The sequence below is a fragment of the Loxodonta africana genome, chromosome 25 (assembly GCF_030014295.1).
Source record: "Loxodonta africana isolate mLoxAfr1 chromosome 25, mLoxAfr1.hap2, whole genome shotgun sequence".
In the NCBI taxonomy this organism is placed as follows: Eukaryota; Metazoa; Chordata; class Mammalia; order Proboscidea; family Elephantidae; genus Loxodonta; species Loxodonta africana.
In genome coordinates, this window is record NC_087366.1 from 35179710 (window position 1) to 35199857 (window position 20148).

Consider the following 20148-nt stretch of genomic DNA (forward strand, 5'->3'; position numbering starts at 1 on the left):
CCAAACTGAAAAGCAAAGAGAAAAAAAAAAAGAAAGAAAAGAAATGTAACAGAATAAGAAGTGTGGGACAATTGCAAAAGATATAACATATGTGAAATAGCAATACTAGAAGGAAAAGAAAGGGAAAAAGGAACAGAAGAAATATTTGAGTTAATAATGGTTGAGAATTTTCCAAAATTATTGATGAATACCAAGCCACAGACTCAGGAAGCTCTGAGAACCCAAAAAGGATAAGTATCAAAAAGTCTATACCTAGGCATATCATATTCAAACTACAGAAAATTAAATGCAAAGAAATTTTTTAAAGAAGCCAGAGGAAAAAAATCATCTGACCTATTGGGGAACAAGGATAAGAATTATGTTGGACTTTTCTTTAGAAACCATTCAAGCAAGAAGAGGGAGGAGTGAAATATTTAAAGTGTTGAAAGAAAAAAAAAAAAAAAAAAACACACCACCAGCCTGGAATTCTGTATCCAGCAAAAATACGCTTCAAAAGTGAGACACTGAGTCATATACTTAAAAATGGATGAAATGACAAATTCATGTTATATATATTTTTACCACAATAAAATCATTTTTAAAAAGTGAAAAAGAAATAAAGACTTCTCAGATAAAAATTGAGGGTGCCAATACATCTGTTTTGCAAGAATTGTTCAAAGAAACTCTTCAGAGAGAATCAAAATGGTATAAAAAAAAAAATACAGATCAGTAATTCAGATCTATGTAAAGAAAGAAAAGGCATCAGAGAAGGAATAGGAGATAAATACATACATATTTCTTTTTCACTTTTAAAAAATGTTTTTATTGTGGTAAAAATATATATAACATAAATTTTGCCATTTCGTCCACTTTTAAGTGTATAATTCAGTGCTGTTTCCCTTTTGAAGGATGCTCTTGCTGAGTACAGAATTGTAGGCTGATGTTTTCTTTTTCCCAGCACTTTGAGTATTTCACTTCTTATTGTTTGCATGGGGTGTAGTGTTTTTTCAAAGTGGACTTAGATGAGTTGTAAATGTTACTGCAAATTCTAGGGCAACCACAAAAAAATTTTTTTCAAAGCAGTATAATGGGTATGCTCAGAGAGCAGAGAAAATGGAATCATATAAAATACTCAATTCAAACCAGGAAGATAGCAAAATAGTGGAAGACAAAAACAGGAAAAAACAAAGAACAAGGGCACTGAATAGAAAATAATTATAAATGTTGTAGATATTAAGCCAAGTATATCAACAATCATTTTCTATGTAAATGATCTAAATATACCAATTAAAAGACAGACTATCAGAGAGGGTTAAAAAACGACAACTATAAATGATCTGTAAGAAACTCAATTTATATATAAAGATAAAACACAGACCCAGTGCTGTAGAGTCGATTCCGACTCATAGTGACCCTATAGGACAGAGTAGAACTGCCCCATAGAGTTTCCAAGGAGCGCCTAGCGGATTCAAACTGCCGACCCTTTGGTTAGTAGCTGTAGGGCTTAACCACTGTACCACCAGGGTTTCCATTCATATACTAGAAGATCTAAAATCAGTAATGTAAGCTGTTACCTTAAAAAAGAAGAGCAAATTAAATTCATAGTAAGCAGAAAAAAGAAATAATAAAAATCAGAGAAGAAACAAAGGAAATTGAAAATAAGAAATCAATAGAGAAAATCAACAAAACAAAATGCTGGTTCCTTGGGAACAAAAAAAATATCAATAAAACTGACAAAGCTCTAGCCAGGCTATCCAAGAAAAAAAGGCAGAAGACACATCCAGCCAAATTGTCCTTCAAAAATGAAGGAAACACTGTATTGTAAACTTAAAAATAGTTAAAGTGGGAAATTTTACCACAATAAAATTGTTTTTAAAAATGAAAGAGAAATAGACTTCTCAGACAAACAAAAATTGATGGAACAATTTCTCAGACAAATATACTGCTAAATCAGAAATGAAATAGGTGCCATGATGACTGAGCCCATGGATACTAAAAGAATAATCAAAGAATATTGTGAACAACTCTATACCCATAACGAAATGGGCCAATTTCTTGAAAGACAGCCTACTAGAGCTCACACAAGGAGAAATGGATGACTCCTGGTCAGCTGGGTATTGCAGGGTGAGGCTGTTGGTCAGCAGCTGTGCCCACAGCTTTTCCTCCTTGTATGGCAATTCTCCATTGCTCTGCAGGATCACTACCTGGAGCCCTCCCAGTCTCTCTGGCTCCAGGATGCTCACTCATATATACATTTGAGGCAAACACTGCTGAGGCTCCTGCTCAGGACAAGCAGGGAGGAAGAGGCACTACTCTCCTGAGTACAGCTGCTCTCAGTGATTGACTGCATTCTCTCTGCATCCATTGCCACTGGATTTGGGAGAACTTCTAAAAAATACTTCTCTCTTGGGCATGTTTTGCCTATGGTTTCTTTGTCTCGTTCTCTACCAATCTTAACTTATCTGCTTTCTATCTTGTAAAAATTGCTCAGCATTTCTGGTTTACAAATGGTACTCCTTTTTTTAGGCCCCCACTTACGGTTTTGGTTTTATCTTTGTATATCGCTTCTATCATTTTAAAGAATTTCAGACGATAGAGATGATATGCTAAGAGATGGGCTCAAGCATAACGACGATTGTAAGGATGGCGCAGGACCGGGCAGTGTTTCCTCCTGTTGTGCGTAGGGTCTCTATGAGTCAGAACCGGCTCCATGGCACCTGACAACAGAAGTGATATGCATACCTCGGTCTGCCATTTTTATCCAATTTCAGGATCTATTTTCTGAAAACACAAAAAAGAAAAAAGGATCTCTTATCCAAGCAGAACGCTTAGAATTATGATTGGCTAAAATATCAAGTATTTGATAATAAGAAATTTATATGGAAAATTAAACTGATTTTTTAATAATAAAATTCAGATTTGGGCACACCAATTAAATTTTCTTTGATTTCCTCCAGCTCCCTCATTTTGTTTTCAACTCCAGCTTGTGTTTCAACCCCTGCTTTATAAGGTTAAAAATACACATGCACATCTGCACACATGCACATTGCGAGCTTATTGGAAACAGATATTAAAATCTCCTTCATTTGGCAGCACAGAGATTTGGGTTTTGTGTAGTAGAATGGGAGCATTTTCCTAAAAGCCCAATGAGCATGTAGCTGTGTGGATGCTCGCTCTCTCATGGAGAAGGTCTCCATGGTAAGAAAGAAAAAAAGAATTCCCTAATTCTCAAGGGGTCATGCTGACATCATTTCATTATCTTCCTCTATCAGGCAGTCAGCAGAAGGATATTTGATTAATTGCCATCTTAAAGATAACACTATGAGCTCTACAGCTAGATCATTGGAACAATGAATTTGTTAAGCAAATGTGCTTAATCCCAGTAGGGGTTCTGATAGTGCATATGTTTGTAGAAATGTTGGCTGGATAGGAAGGACATTGCCTTCCTTTAAATATCCAAACCTCAGTTAGCAGGCTGGTGGCAGAGAGCTCGTAAGTACATCTGTGAGACCCCCCACCACCACACTCTGTGCCTAGGGTCACAGCAGGAGCTTTCCACACCCAAAGACTTCCTAGGAGCCTATAAAGCCACAGAAGCCCAAATCCACATCCATGCACCAAGTTCAGTGAGCTATTTTTTGTTGTTGTTGTCCTGCTGAAACAGCTTTTGCTGCAAAGTCCTAGTCTAAGGCACATGATGACATTCTCCTCCTTGCATTGTCTGCAGGATTGGGTCAGTTTTCAATGTGAGATCTTCCTTAATGCTGCAGCTAAGTCTGGGGTGGTAAGTAGGGAAGGTATAAATGGTAACCTGCACTTATTGCTGGAATGCAGCCCTGGAGAAGAGGTACAGGTTTGGGTTTAAAATTATGCTAGGGAGGGGCCAGTTAAGGGAAGGAAGCATAGAAAATAAGGAAGAAGAATTTTTGTGGTTGCCTGAAGCCAGTGTCAAGAAGTTATCTTTAAATTTTTAATTTAAATGCACAGGGTACCAAGCAGCATTCACTCACGGCTGAGACTCTACTGGCTGCTAAGGCTGACAAGACGCCACAGGTCCAGGGACAGAGCTTTGCACGCTGCGGGTATTCCAGTCACTGAGGTGCCTTTGAAGGAAGGCTTGAGGGCTCTATCCCCATTGGGGGTAGGGTATGGTCTGGGACTTGATTGTTCATTAAACGTAATTTAGCAAAAACGTATTAAACACCCTTCTTGTACTGGGGATTCTGTGAAACATTGGGGACATATTCATGAACACAATAGACGAAATCCATGCTCAGATGGGGAGCTCTGGTGGCATAGTGGTTAAGAGCTCAGCTGCTAACTAAAAGATTGGCAGTTCAAATCCACCAGCCGCTCCTTGGAAACCCTATAGGGCAGTTCTACTCTGTCCTCTATGGTCGCGATGAGTCGGAACCGACTCGATGGCACCAAACAACAAACAACAACAACATGCCCAGATGGAGTTTTCATTCCAGTGGTTAAACAAAATAAAAGAAAAAAATCCACGGAGTGCATTAAATGGAGGTAACTGCTGTGGAGAAAAAGAGACTCAGGGAAGGAGGATAAGGAGTCCGGAGGGGTCAGAAGAGGTGTGAATGAAAAGAGGGCATTTGAGCAAAGACCTGGAGGAGGCGAGGGAGCATATCATTCAGATACCTGGAGGAAGACTAATCCAGGTGGAGGGAAGAACAAATGTTTAGACTCTGTGCTGGGAGCTTATCAGTGTTTTCAAAGGGCAGAACAGAGGTCCATGTGACTGCAGATCAGAGACAGGTACAAGAAGGGTAGGCAAGAAGGCCACAAGAAGCAGAAGGCTTTGGGGGGTAGTTGTAAGGTCTTTAGCTTTTACACTGAATGAAGTGGGAAACCACTAGAGACCAACTAGCAGATTATCGCAATAATCCGGAAGAGAGCCAATAGTAGCTGGGGCTGTGGGAGGACGTAGCAGTAGCAGTAAGTAATAAGAAGGTAGTATGTGACTTGCTGATGGTTTGGCTGTGGAGTGTGTGAGAAAGAGGTGTTTCAAGAAGGACTTCAAAGATTCTAGCCTGAGCCATTAGGAGGATGAAGTGGCCATTAATTGAGAGGAAATGACTATGGGGAGAAGTTCATAGTGTGAAGGGAATATTGAGGGTTAGACTTTTTGGAAGTGCTAAGCTTGATTTGCCCATTAGGCACACAAGTAGAGATGCCCATTGGAGAAATCTGGCCTGGAGATACATATGTTAAAATGTCAGGTCCATGAGAAAAGTACCTCTACACTGTGCCCACAGCCTTCAAAAGGAAATTAATGGTTTTCTGTTTCTCTAGTCCTTAAGCCTAGACTTAGGGCTTAGCTTTTCTATGATGCAGAAGAGTTATTATACATGTTCTATGCTACCAGATCATCTTTGTGTGTTCTCCATTTCCTGAACCCAGGATGAACAACTAATCAAGATCTTCCTAGATAGGTGCCTTGTATAGAATCTTGAAGAGTTAGTTGTGTTGCATCAGCAGTAACTGTAATAAGCAGACAACATTTCCTTTGTGGCTTTGAGAAACAGAGGAGGAAGGAAAATAGCAGACGTATGACAGCATTTAATTGTAGACTTTTGTTGATGGAAATGTTAACTTTACAGCTTAGGAAATGATAATACTTCACAGTGAATTTATGACAGTTGAATATGAATATGTTTTATAAACTATGGCACAAACGTGAGGGATAACAGAGACCTTTAAACTTAACTCCTTTCACTGATACTCTAAGAAATAAAATGACTTAATGTAGGTCTCAAAGCTAAGTAGTTGCAAGACTATGGCAGAGCCAGCATCTCCTGACTTTCAGCTCTCTGCTCCTTCTCCGACTTCAAATGGAAAATGTCTGCATGCGTAACAGTATGCGTGCTTTTAGCTATGGCAAACCTGAGTGCAAGCTGGTCCGTATCAGGGAACAAATGAGTAACTGTTAATCAGAACAGGAAATTCACACCAAATTTTGAATAAAGTTAAGTCGATTTTCAAAATAGACATCTGGCATATTAAAAGAAGTTTATGTGTAGGAAATGTCAATGAATGCTTTTGATTGGCACAAAAAGGTTTGAAGACATTTGGAAAGATGCTAATGATGACATAGAACTGCATGAAGTAACCACATGTCAGCATTATAAAACTGTTACAAATGGCACAGCTTTGTTTGACTCGAATATACTACCAACCTTAGTCATAATGTGCAAAGCAATGAAGTAAATAGAGATGTGGACTCCATCACACAGGAAAACTTGAAAGGCGTGGAAAAGTATACCAAAATGGGGTTTGGAAAAGAATACTATGATAAGAGTTCAAAAACTTGACTCTAGATCTATGTTCTCCTACTAAACAGCTCAGTGCCTCAGGGCTTCTCATCCGTAAAATGAAGAGCTGCATTAAGTTAGCACTTAAGTCTTGAACAGCCTATGACGCTCTAAGAACAATACCTGTCCAGGCCGTGTCCCAGTGGGTGATGATGGGAAAATGTGAAGGTATAGTGTCTTTCACAAATACTCAAGGAAATGCCCAGAATGAAACATGAGGATTTGGAGGTTTGTTTTATCCTTTTGAATAGGATCTGAAAGCTAAAACTAGATTAACAACAGAAAAGTGATAATGTCTTAGAAAACCCAGGAAGGATATGTGGCAAAGCTGTCAATTACATGATTATATGTTGATTTGATTCTTTGACATAATGGCGCTGTTCATGTAGATTTTATCCTCCACCACCAAATTGTCCAACAGAGTTATTACACAAAAACTGAGGTTTCTGAGAAATTCTACACAAAGGTAAAAGACTGTGCCATGGCCCACTGATTTGCTTCTGTCTTCTTGACAATGCTCCATCTGAGAGAGGGTATTTGTCAGAAAAGAAAAAAAACAGGCAATTTTAAATTGATTTTACTTCAGTACAATAAAACACATTTTAGCCATTTTTTGTTCAAATTACTTTTGGCTGTTTTCCAAATCCAAGGACACCCTGCAAGAATAAAGATTGTCACCTCAAAGGATGTTGAAAAGGTTGTGCTATAGATTCAAAAAGTCTTTTTAAAAGAAGAGTGCTGAGAATCTTTTAAGCAATAGCAGTAGGACTGATTTAAAGGGGTAACTTCCAGGCTAATGCTGAAGAAAATGGCACTTATCTGGATGTATGTGTTCTGGAGGTTGTATTTTTAAAAAGTGTAATTTCTTTCTAATATATGTACAGCCACTCCTTACTTGTCAACACGGTTAAGTTCCAAAGACCAGGCTGTTATGCACAAATTGGCATTATGCTAAAATGGAAGATGACCACTTCAGATCACAGAATGGAGGACGATCACATCATTACAAAGCTGCCAAATTGCATCATTACATAACTACCAAATTATATCATTAAATAGCTGCCAAACCACTGAGAATTACAGCCCAGGCAAGTCGACACATAACTTTCACCATTACAGCCAGAGTTACTCTCGCCTCACACCTCGGTATTTATTATTGCCAGATGTATGTCATTAGAGCTCAAAATAGAAAGTAGATTTACTATTGCCGTAAATGCAAAATGTTGGATAACAAGACAGTTGATAAGTGAGGAGTAGTTGTATGTATATAAAATATGTATATATATACATAAAGTATGTATATACATAAAATATGTGTATATATTGAGATACCATCTCACTTCGACATTACTGGCACAAATCAAAAAAACAGAAAATAACAAATATTGGAGAGGCTGCTAGAGATTAGAACTCTTATGCACTGCTGGTGGGAATGCAAAACGGTACAATCATTTTGGAAAACGATATGGCACTTCCTTAAAAAGCTAGAAATAGATATACTATGATCCAGCAATCTTACTACTAGGGGTATATCCTAGAGAAATAAGAGCCATCACAACTGCACACGCATATTCATTGCAGCACTGTTCATAATACAAAAAAGACGGAAACAACCTAGGTACCCACCAATGGATGAATGGATAAACAAACTATGGTACATACACACAACGAAATACTAAGCAACAATAAAGAACAATTACAACTCTGCAAAACCTCTCACGACATGGATGGATCTGGAGGGCATTATGCTGAGTGAAATAAATCAATCACAGAAGGACAAATATTGTATGAGGCCACTACTAGAAAAGCTCATGGAAAGTTTTACACACAAAAAGAAACAATCTTTGATGGTTACAAGGGGGGGAGGTGGAAGGGAAAAACTCTAAACAGACAATAGTTAAGTGGTAACTTTGGTGAAGGATAAGACAGTACAAAATACTGGGGAAGCCAGCACAACTTGTACAACGCAAGGTCACGGAAGCTCCACAGACACATCCAAACTCCGTGAGGGACCAAAACTGGACTGAGGCCTGTGGGGACCATGGTCTTACAGAACATCTAGCTCAACAGGCATAACACAGTTCATAACAAAAATGTTCTACATTCTACTTTGGTGAGTAGCATCTGGGGTCTTAAAATCTTATGAGTGGCCATCTAAGATACTCAACTGGTCTCACCCCATCTGGAGCAAGGGAGAATGAAGAAAACCAAAGACACAAAGGAAATATCAGTCCAGAGGGCCAATGGACCACAACTACCACAGCCTCCACCCGACTGAGTCCAGCACAACTAGATGGTGCCTAGCTACCACCACCAACTGCCCTGACGGGGATCACGATAGAGGGTCTTGGACAGAGCTGAAGGAAAATGTAGAACAAAATTCTAACTCACACACACAAAAGTCCAGACTTACTGGTGTGACAAAGACTGCAGAAACCCTGAAGGTATGGCCCCCAGACACCCTTATAGCTCAGTAATGAAGTCTGAGATTCTGAGGTTCATCCTTCAGCCAAAGATTAGACAGGCCCAAAAAATAAAACGAGACTAAATGTGCACACCAGCCCAGAAGCAAGGACAAGAAGGCAGGAGGGGACAGGAAGTTCGATAATGGGGAGCCCAAGATCGAGAAGAGGACAAGATAAAAAAGAAGAAGAAAAGTATATATATATATATATATATATACACATATGTGTGTCTGTCTGTCTGTCTGTCTGGCTGGCTGGCTGGCTGTCTTTCTACTTATCTATCGATCTATAGTCGTTGTTTGTTGCCATTCGGTCAGCTCCCGACTAATGGCGAACCCATGAACATAAGAAGGAACTGTTGCCTATCCTGCACCATTTCCACCGTCCTTGGTGTACTTGAGTCCGTTGTTGCACATACTGTGTACTGTGAGTGCCTTCCAACCCAGGGAGCCCATCTTCTATCACTAAATCAGACAATATTCTGTTGTGATCCATAGGGTATTCATTGGCTGATTTTTTAAGTAGATCACCAGGCCTTTCTTCCTGGTGTCTTAGTCTGGAAACTCTGCTAAAACCTGTCCACCATGGGTGATCCTGCTTGTATGTGAAATACCAGTGACATGGCTTCTAGCACCATCCCCCCAAAAAAACCCACTGCCGTCGAGTCAATTCCGACTCATAGCGATCCTATAGAACAGAGTAGAACTGCCCAATAGAGTTTCCAAGGCTAGCACCGTAGCAACATGCAAACCACCACAATATAACAAACTGACAGATGGTTGGTAGAGATTACATATATATGTGTGTGTGTGTTTGTGTGTGTGTGTGTGTAGGTATACAGTAAAATCTGTGAAAGCTGAAACCTATGTAAGGTGGAAACCTGTCAGAGAAGGAAAACGCAAATATTTTCCACTAATAGAGAGTGACAGAAAAGTGGTAAGACGGCATCCTGTCAAAGGCAGAAAACTTTTGAGACCTGGCTGGAAAAATAAGGCCATGCCGTCAAGTTCTGGCTCTCACAGGTATACTCTTAAGGATTACATGTATATATACATGGAGCCCTGGCAGCTATGTGGTTAAAGCAAGCAACTGCTAACTGAAAGTTCAGAACCAACAGCTACTCCTTGGGAGAAAGATGTGGCAGTCTGTTTCCATAGAGATTTACAGCCTTGGAAACCCTCTGGGGTCACTATGAGTCAAAATCAACTTGACAGCAGTGGGTTTGGGTTCGAATTCACCAGCCACTCCTTGGAAACCCTATGGGGCAGTTCTACTCTGTCCTATAGGTTGCTATGGGTTGGAATTGACTTGACGGCAATTTTTTTTTGGGGGGGGATTATATATATATATGTAATCTTAAGGATGTGTACATCCTTAAGTTAGATAAAATCTGTTGTTGTTGTCATGGCTGTTTGATAATGAAATCAGACCTGAGGCTGTAGAGCATTGAGTAGAAACAATGGCGACAGGATGCTTGTGCAACACCCATCCTAGTGGGGATAAAATAGCAAAATTCCAGGTAGGAAGTGTGTGACACTCAATCCCAGCCCCTTGTCTTGGGGGCATTTAATCTTGTAATGAGATGATTTTTTAAGTAAAAGAGAATTTTCAGGTGCCACCAGGTTATATGCTCTTCTCTTTCCACAGCAGCCAGAAGATGTCTAGGTAGTATACATGGAGTGAGGGACAAAGCTTTAGGAACAGAAATAGATGAAGCTCTAGAAACACAGTTAACTGCTCTTGGACCAGTACTTGGAGATCTAAACTTTCAGCAACTGCACAAAACCTTCCCCCAGGAAGCTGTGTGATTAATCGGCATATTGGCAACAATACGTGAAGGAGTAACCAGATGGAGGTGGACTGCTGGGGGTTAGAGGGAAACATGGGCTGGTGTTCAGGAAAAGGTTCTTGAACCAGGTGATAAAAGAGGAGAAGGAGTACTTGGTCACTCTTGCCTACTAGTTTCATCAATTTTTAATGTGGAGGGATTGCCTGATAACACATAACAGGATGATAGCTGTATAATAGTTTTAACTGTTGTATAGGTATAGATGCGTGTCAATGTGTGTATGTATGTATTTACATCCTTAAATTAACTGTTATGTTGTTTATCCTCAAGTTATCCATCTTTTCTTTGCCTTTACAAAGTCTAGAATAACAAGGACCCTTTTGCTATTACTAAATGTACCAGAAGGAGCCCTGGTGGTGCAGTAGTTAAGCACTCGGCTGCTAACTGAAAGGTCACCAGCCACTGTGCAGAAGATAAATGTGGCAATCTGCTTCCACAAAGATTACAGCCTTGACATCCCTATGGGGCGGTTTTACCTTGTCATATGGGGTCACTATGAGTCAGAATCAACTCAACAGCAATGTGAAAGATGTTTGAGACCCAGGAAGGCCCAAGTGGCAATGGCAGGGGAGATGGAGGTGGATGGGTGGACAGCATCCTTTGCGGAGAAATGCCTAAGCACATTCCACAGGGCTGTGTGCTGCACTGGTAGGGGCCCCTGGACCATCAGAAATGATATAGCTGTTGCAGCCTATGGGACTAAGTTGCCCTTCTTTGAAACTCTTGTTTGTCTCTTCCTTTTTCAGAAGTCAGAGCCAAGAATTATAGGGCCTTTGTGGCCTTGAATAGATTTGGTTTAGCCTGCTTGGGTAAAGCTTCTGCTTGCGAAGCAAGTTTAAGAAAATTCTTTGGAACAGTTCTAATTGTAAATCCTTCTCAAGGTTATCTGCCTTTCCAGAACCTGATCATCCCTCCACCTCTCTAAGAATGTGCTGTGCACTGCTTGCTCTATGGCTGCCCTTTGGCAAGATGAATCTTTCCCGTTTCCAATTCAGAGCAACCTAATGGAAAATCCTTGACATTTTATTAATTCTGAAGAGCAGACCTTCTTGCACAGTTAACTCTGTAGCCAAGGAGTCATCCAAATGTTCTGCAGCACAGAGCTGACGGGCTGTGTGACCCAGAGTAAAACACCAACCCAGTGCTGACTCTCTTACTGCTGACCGGTGTCCCTATGTGTTGTTCACATCAATTCATTTCTAATCCTCTGCCTTTCTATTCCATACCATGGACATGATAACACAGTCTATGTTTATGAAGATATTTAGTGAGATTAAATATCAGACTCACCGTCTATGAATTCCACCTCTGTCCCTGCTGTTAAGCTGTGATATGACCCCGGCCAAGAATTTTTTTTTTATGTTCCATACTGGCTTTTTTTCTCCCTGTTGACGTAAGAACCACGGGTTGATCTGCTTATCAAAGGATCTTAATTATTCAGGAGCTAATCAGCCTGCCTCTGCTTTGCCTTCTTTATTCTTCCTCTTGGCTGCCTATCCCTGGATCCTTTGCCTGATGATTACTGGCCGTTGCTGTTAGTTGCTGCTGAGTCAATTCCAATTCATGGTGACTTCACGTCACAATTTTTTTTCCTCCTCCCTCAGAGTTAGAAAGCTGACTTTTGTAGTTATCTCCTTCCTTTCCAACTCACTAAGTAATGAGGAAATTTGAACCTGCACGTTAACAGTGTATCTGTCTTTTCCAGTTTTAACACTCTCCTTTATGTCAAAACAATTTATTTCAGTGTTCTGCGCCCTCCTCTTCTCCTTTAAGAAAATGTCTTGATATATGAAGGTGTTGGCTTTGTCCCCTGATCAATGCAGTGTCCTCTGGATCCCTGCTGGCCTCTTCGACTAAATGACTGGGCTGGACTGGTCTTGGGACCAGTATCCTCTGAGGTGCAGCTGGCCTCATCTAACTTTTTGGAGTGTGATGGCATCCAATGCCACTTTACAACTGACCATGCCATTACCTCTAGTCATTGAGGACTCTACCCTCAGTGGCCTCTTCTTCTGGACCTCAGAACTCTGCCAATCCTGTGGTCTTCTCAGAACTGGGGCACGAGGTTAGCCGCTAGAAGGGGTAGTGCTCTCGCCCTCAGGCTTACTTATCTGTGACTTTACATTGGCTGCCACAAGTAGCCACAGGCAGGTCATCTCCTATAGTGAAATCCACAAATCCTTCCTCTGTCATGCCCAGGGAAACATGCCACTAGCCTTGATCCTCTCAGTGTCCCCCATCCCTAAGAGGAAGTTTCTGCAGCACCTTGATCTCACCCCTGGCGGTGTAGCCTTGAGTCTGGGGGAGAAATGGAAACCTGGACTTTTGACTTTAGCGTTCTACTTTTGTATCTCACCTTCCTCCCACAATCCACCAGGGGGCAGACAGAAGGCTCCCCTTTATGTTTGTACAAGACATTCTGGGCAGCAAGCCCGCTTCCTAATTCCCATGGCAAGAAGAGCACTCTCCTCTTCCCTGGAGCTCTAGCAGAACGGCTGCCAGAGAATATCATCTACAGTAGAGACGGACACAAAACACATTGGTTTGAAATGATCAAAAGGCAATCCTTACTACATGAGATCTCCATTAGATGGGAAAAGGAAGAAAAAAAAAGAGACAAGATCCAGACCATTCGGTTTGGTTATTTACTACCAGCTCTGTTAAAGGAGTTGGTGAGATACTAATTCAAACTTTTTATTTAATTGGAAGTTTTAAATAATGTGATAATCCTGTTGTATTTGCTTTGTCTCTTTCCTAACCCTCTGGATTACTGAGGATTATGGCTATTTTTAATATATCATTATTAACATAGATCACTAGTGCATAGAAGACGACTCATCAATAACAGTAGCAAGGCAGTGAGAGCAAAACCTACACTAATGTTGATCCAGTCCCAGGCTCTTAAATGGGTTTGGCCCACCCAGAAACAGGCTACTATTTGCCCCAGACAGCCTCCTGCCTCTCTGCTTGAACCCACTGACACCCAAATCTCTGATCTTACAGCCGAGCATCTTGACTTCAGAAACCTGCTTCAGTTCTTTCTATGAAGATCCATTATCATCCTATTCTTTAACTCCGACCCTCAGAACCTTCTCTCTCTGGGGTATGATTTTGCTTTCAACCACCTAAATCTATCTGCAAGAGCAAGAGCCCCCCTCTCATCGCTGCAGGATGCATGCCAACAGCTGGGCCAGTGCCCAACATGCCTGCAACTGATGGGCTGAGAACAAACTTAAAGCCAGGAGCCCATCAATTCCTGCAGGGATAAAATATTTCCAGTGGCAAACACTACAAACATTTTTGCAAGACTCCTACTTATCAAGCAGCTTTGAATAGGTGAGTAGAAAACAAATGCAAAATTCCAATAATTTTTCATAGAAGCCTAAAAAGAGAGTTGAATCTCTTAGAAATCATATAGTACAATGTCCATTTTTGTTAAGAGGACTGAGACATTTGAAAGTGAATGAAATTATCAACTAAGATTATATAGCTATCTGTCACCAAAATTTCCAAACCTCTCAGGTATAAATCTCATTAACTTCATCATATAGAGGGTGGCAAGGGTGTGATGATGGAAGATTTAATGTAATAGAATTGCTAATCCAAGGGTTGTCACTTATGCCACAACCACAGCAACAATGGTCTAAATTGCAATCAATCTCTTCTCACTCGTAGCACTTGTTACCTCTGATTGCATGTAAAAGACTTCCCTGATTGAATTAAACTTACATCTATTCCCCACTAGATGGTGTGTCGCTAGGGGTAGTGACTGTGCTTCATTCGTGTTTGACTAATGACCAACACAGCGTTTGACCAAAGTCCGAGCTCAGGAATTTCTTGGTGATTTGAATTGAATGAAGCAGTTTTGCAGTGAGAAGCAGATTTTTAACTTGAGGTTCATAGGTGATGTTCAGAAAGTCAGTGTATTTCCTGAGATAACATTCAAAATTATATGTAAGTGTGTTTATGACTCCTGCAACCCCCCTCTCCCCAGAGACTTCAGTTTTTGGCAGCAGTTTTAGTGAAAGAGGTTAAGGACCAGTACGAAAAGGAAGGACTGACGCGTAGAATGCATTTATCGCTAATTTCCTCTGCACTCTCGGCCTTTTCTAACCACTGTTGCCCAGAGGTCCTGAGGGACATGTCGGCCTGGGCAGACAGAAATTGGAAATCCTCCAAATCGAAGCTTCGGCATCACTGAGGACAGTGAAACGGTCTAGAAGTGATCATGATATAGTGGTTATGACCCTCCAGGACTTACTGGACAACAAAGTAAACGTAAATCACCACTAAGGCTAAGAGCAGGAGGCGCCACAGTCTGGGGCCCATTCCTGAGCGGAGGGGCTGTGGACAGATACTGTACCTTCTCCTGTTCCTTTTTGTCCATTTAGGGATTTGTTATTTCTCCCTGCTGCATACTAACAACCCTTCCTCAATGACTCAGCAAAGAATTAGAAAAAGAAACGAGTTGAATATAAGTTCAAAACAGAACATTATTTATTGCTTTAAATTGACAAAAATGCTGCTGATGGTTAAGTGCTAACCAAAGGTTTGGCAGTTCAAATCCACCAGGTGCTCCTTGGAAACTCTATGGGGCAGTTCTACTCTGTCTTAAAGGGTCGCTATGAGTTGGAATCAACTCGATGGCAGCTGGTCTGGTTTGGTTTATCAGCAGAAAAGGCTTCCTTGGAAAGCCTGAGCTCCAGCGCATTGGTGATACTTAAACAATGACTTGATTTCTCCCTTTTCTCATATGCCATGGAAAGGATTAGCTAACTACTCAAGTCCTCCTAGAAAATATGATTTTAAATTTTAATTGTTTGTGGGAACCCTGGCGGTGTAGTGGTTAAGAGCCACAGCTGCTAACCAGAGTTAGCAGTTCAAACCCACCAGGAGCTTCTTGGAAATTCTGTGGGGTACTTCTACTCTGTGCTACAGCATCGCTGTGAGTCAGAATGGACTTGATGGCAATGGGTTTGTTTTTTTTCTAATTGTTTTTATTTGTATTTATTTCATTAAGGTGATAAATCTAATCGTTGGGAAACTTACAGGATTACCTGTGCATTTAGACAGCAAAATAGTAAACATTTCCTCCAAAAGATACAGTCTTTAACGAAGTAACATTTGTTTCCAGGCTTTGTTTCTGAAGTCACTATTATGTCTGGTAATGTCTGTTTAGGTTAAAACTGAAATGAGTTTAATTCCCAAAGTCCAGGAGTTGACAATTCATGTTGACAATTCTGAAATGTGTTGGGTGGCAGGTAGAAACCAGCCTGGAATTTAAAATCTGAGGCGGATATTTCACAAAGCAGATAGTGTACATGTCCAGGTGACAAATAATCTGTTAGGAATGGGAAACCAAAAGCCAAACTCATTGCCACGGAGTCGATTCCAGCTCATAGCTACCCTGGAGGACAGAGTAGGACTGTCCCATAGGGTTTCCAAGGAGTGGAAGGAGTATATTCAGGAATTTTAAAAATTAGGGCCATGGGTTTATTTGCACTTAATTTTCAATATAGGAAGTAATCATTTCCTCCTCTAAATTCTTACAGATCTTTATTTGTATCTAACTGATATATCCTGCACTTTTTAAAATATCTATCCATCTATCTGTAGATATAGATATGATTACTCTTTCCCTTAAGAAAACACCTCAAAGTTACCCTGAGTTGCTGAATCCAGCTCAAGGTCCAGGATCTCCAGTGATGTGTTCATTTTTCAATTTTCCTTTCCCTCAGATTCAAATATGGCTGCTTACAATCCAGCAACCTCTAGTTAAAAAAAAAAAAAAAACAGATTATCTAGTATCTGATTTCCTATACACACTCAAGACCACTAGTGGAATAGGGCCAGGATGACAGCAACAAATGCTCCCTCAAGAAAGGTAGAGAATGAGCAGAAGTCCCCAGTTCATAGCAATGATGAAATTCTGTAGAAATGGTATTGTGATGGCCCCCTGCACTGGGTTAGGGAAAATTCTCTGATTAAATATTGCTTCTGTTCTTCAAGAAGGAATTCTTTGTTCATTATTCCCCACGGCCCTCGGCTCATTCCTTTGGGAGATTAATCTTTTTCCGTTATCCTCCTTGGCTACAATTGAAATAAGCATTGAGGACACTGCCCTCCTTGAGGTCTTTAAAGCTTTTCCAGCCTGCTTCCTGTTCTTGTAGTGGGGACCAAGGGTTGTGTGAAGTGTCTAACAATCCAAGGCACTTTTCTGTTGGGACTTGTGGGTTTCTTTGACTATATATTTCTCTTAAAAACTGATCTGTTGGTTTCTTCTTGATTCTACGTGCCATTAACTGCGTTCTGGATTTTTCCCAGACATCGTTTTCATGTCTGCCTTATTTCTTTGCTTCATCACCCACAATTTTCTCCCTCTCAATTTAAAGGCAACTACCCTGAGGCTATTAGGATTGGTAAGACTACACATGGTAGCCTGAGAAAACTCACGCGATCGTCATTATTCTGAGTCTCTAGAACCTCATTTTGTATTATGTGGGGTCTTTAGGACAACTGGCTTTTCAAATCTTACAAAACTCCACATTTCTAGACTTTCTCGATTTCCTTTCTTTTCCTCTTACAAATTGGCCAACTTTTTGGAACTCATCTCTTTCTTATAATTTTTTGCCAAACACAGACAACAGTACCCAAAACAGAAGAATACTTTTAACACATAATATTGTCTTTGCTACAGTGATAATATCAAGATCATGATTAAGGATATTGGTCTTAGCTGGTCTGGTAATAGTTCTCATGGTCAGAGTAGAGACTTCTTCCTCTAATCTGCATTGTACAATATTAGAAACCCACTCTATCTCTTCCTGTTACTGGTTAATATGCCATCAGCATTTACTTAGTCAATAAACATTGGAGGAGTTAGAAAAGAAATGGAAGACATGGCTTCTAAATTAAAGGAAATTACTGTTTCTTGGGATGAAATAAACAAAATGTAGTATGGGGGGATGTCTATCTATATCTATCTGTCTATCTATCTGCCCATCCACCCACGTGCCTGTCCATCTGCCTGTTTATCTATCTATCTGTCTGTCGGTCTAAGTGACTTATATCTTTCACAAGCATATCAGAGACATATGTGACAGCTGCAATATTTTATGAACCAAAAATTGGGACATATTGTCTGACAGTGGGAGTATACTTTCTTAGAACAGTGGAACAAGATATTGAAATCAGGTCTGCCTTAGAAAATTCAGGTCATTTGATTGCTACACTTACTGTCTGGGTTGGAAAATTAGGATTGCAGAAAGGCTGAAATTTAGAGCCCAGAAGAGGTTGACTGGGAAGAAATTAGTCTTAGACCTTTTATGAGGGATCTAGTGTAAACCTAGGAACAAGAAGTGATAGGACAGAAAGTCAAAATACATTTCGCAAAATTGTGTGCAATATATTCTTCACATATTGTATTATCCAACTACAGTCTTATTTATTCATTTTTTTTGCTCATTTACTTAACAAATATTTTTTATTAGCTCCTACCCAGATATTATATTAGATATGAGAGTCATAATGAAAAAAAACAGTCTCTGCCTGACAGAACTTTTAGCCTAGTATAGGAGATAGACGTTACTCAAAAAAAATCAGCTCAAATGATAAAGCTCTGATACAAAGGAGTTACAAATGCTAATTATAAAGTATTAAAGGTTGCAAAGGAAGGGACCTGATCCCATATGGGGAGAACTGGCAAAGGAAACTCTGGGCAGAAGACGAGTGATGGTTTAAAGAGTTGACAGGGTAATGGAAGTGGGAGGCGGACTGGCCTTTATCAGCAGAGAAGCCATCTTGTGCAATAACCTGGAAGCAAGAGAGATCAAAACATATTCCATAGACTTGAAGAGACCGGTGTGGATGGAGAAAAGATACAGGGTGCAAGAAATGAAATCAGATTTTTTACTAGGCAGAGAGCAGCTCATACGGGGCAAGGCTGAGGATTTGGGTCTCAGATTTAAGATAAATAAGAAGCCATTGAAAAGGTTTTACAAAGGGGAATGACATGATCAACTCTGCCTTTAAAAAAGATATTCTGCCTGAGCCTAAAGAAAGGAGGGAATGTGGAAGAACCGTTAGGATGTTACTTCAGTACTCTGGGTGACCTTATTTACAATGCCCTTTGTGATCTGGCCCTTCCTACCTTCCCATTCTTATTTGTTACTGCTTCCAAAATTTATTCTGTGTACTCTGAGCAGGTTGCTGTCTCATATTTCCAAGTCTTTTCACCTGTGGTTTATTCCTCCTGTAACATCTTTTCCTAGCTAATTTCTATTCATTTTTCAAAGCTAGTTTGTGTGTCACCTAACACAAGAAGCTTTATCTGATGTCTCTCTGATGCTCCTTCTTTTTGACTATTCCTCCAGTACCAGTTGCCATGGAGTTGACACTGACTCATGGCAACCTCGTGTGTGTTGAAGTAGAACTGTGTTCTACTGGGTTTTCAATGTCTGATTTTTTGGAAGCGAACTTCTAGATCTTTCTTCCAAAGTGCCCCTGGGTGAACTTGAACCTCCATCCTTTAGGTTATCAGCCAAGTGTGTTGCACCACCCAGGGACTCCCTTCCCCAATACTGTCTTGAAAGTTCCTCCCACATGCTTCCATAGACTCATTTGCATACATTAATCGTGCATATCACACTACATTGCAATTGCTTGCTGATTTGTTTGTGTGTTTGTTTGCTGGCGCCTGGTTGGTACACACAGTTTGCTCTTGACAATGGACCTAAAGATTGGCAGTTCAAACCCATCCAGCAATACCACATAAGAAAGTTCTGTTGATCTGCTTCCATTAAGATTACAGCAAGAAAACCCTATGAACAGTCCTACTCTGTAACACATGGGGTCCGGGGTCACTATGAGTCAGAATCAACTCAACAACAGCAGGGATTTTTTGTTTGTTTGTTTGTTATACTGTGGGCTCATTAAGGGCAGAAAATGTCTACCTAACTTATTTGCATTACCAGATTTCATCACTCAATAAATCTTCACTTACTTCATTTAAAAAAAGACATATATCTAAATGTCCTAAATATTTCAGTGCTCTTGTACTTTTTGTGAAGAATAAATCATTCTCATGTCAAAAAAAATGTTTTTAGTAAAGTAATATTTAAAAGTTAATGAAACTACCTTTAATTTATTGGTTTTAAAAATAAGCTATAGAAACATGGGCAGATTATGTTCCTTATTAAAAAGTAGCACTTGATTAGCTACAACACAGTGTCCATTTTGATGGGCTCACTCACTGAGGTTTTATCATGGGTAGAAAATGAAAAATGCGTAGTTCCATATGGACAATTAAGTAGAATTGCTTCTTGACACAGCATCCAAATGTACTCACTGACTGCTCCTGTTATACTAGATCTCAAGCTGAAATAATTCAAAGATAAATAAAATGCCAACTAAGAAAAATGAAGTCAGCCCATGATCATTCATACCACTGACCCCTTTCATTCAAATAAACTAAGGAACCAAAGGGAAGCTACCTGAAAAAAGAAAAAAAATGAATCTTGACACAACA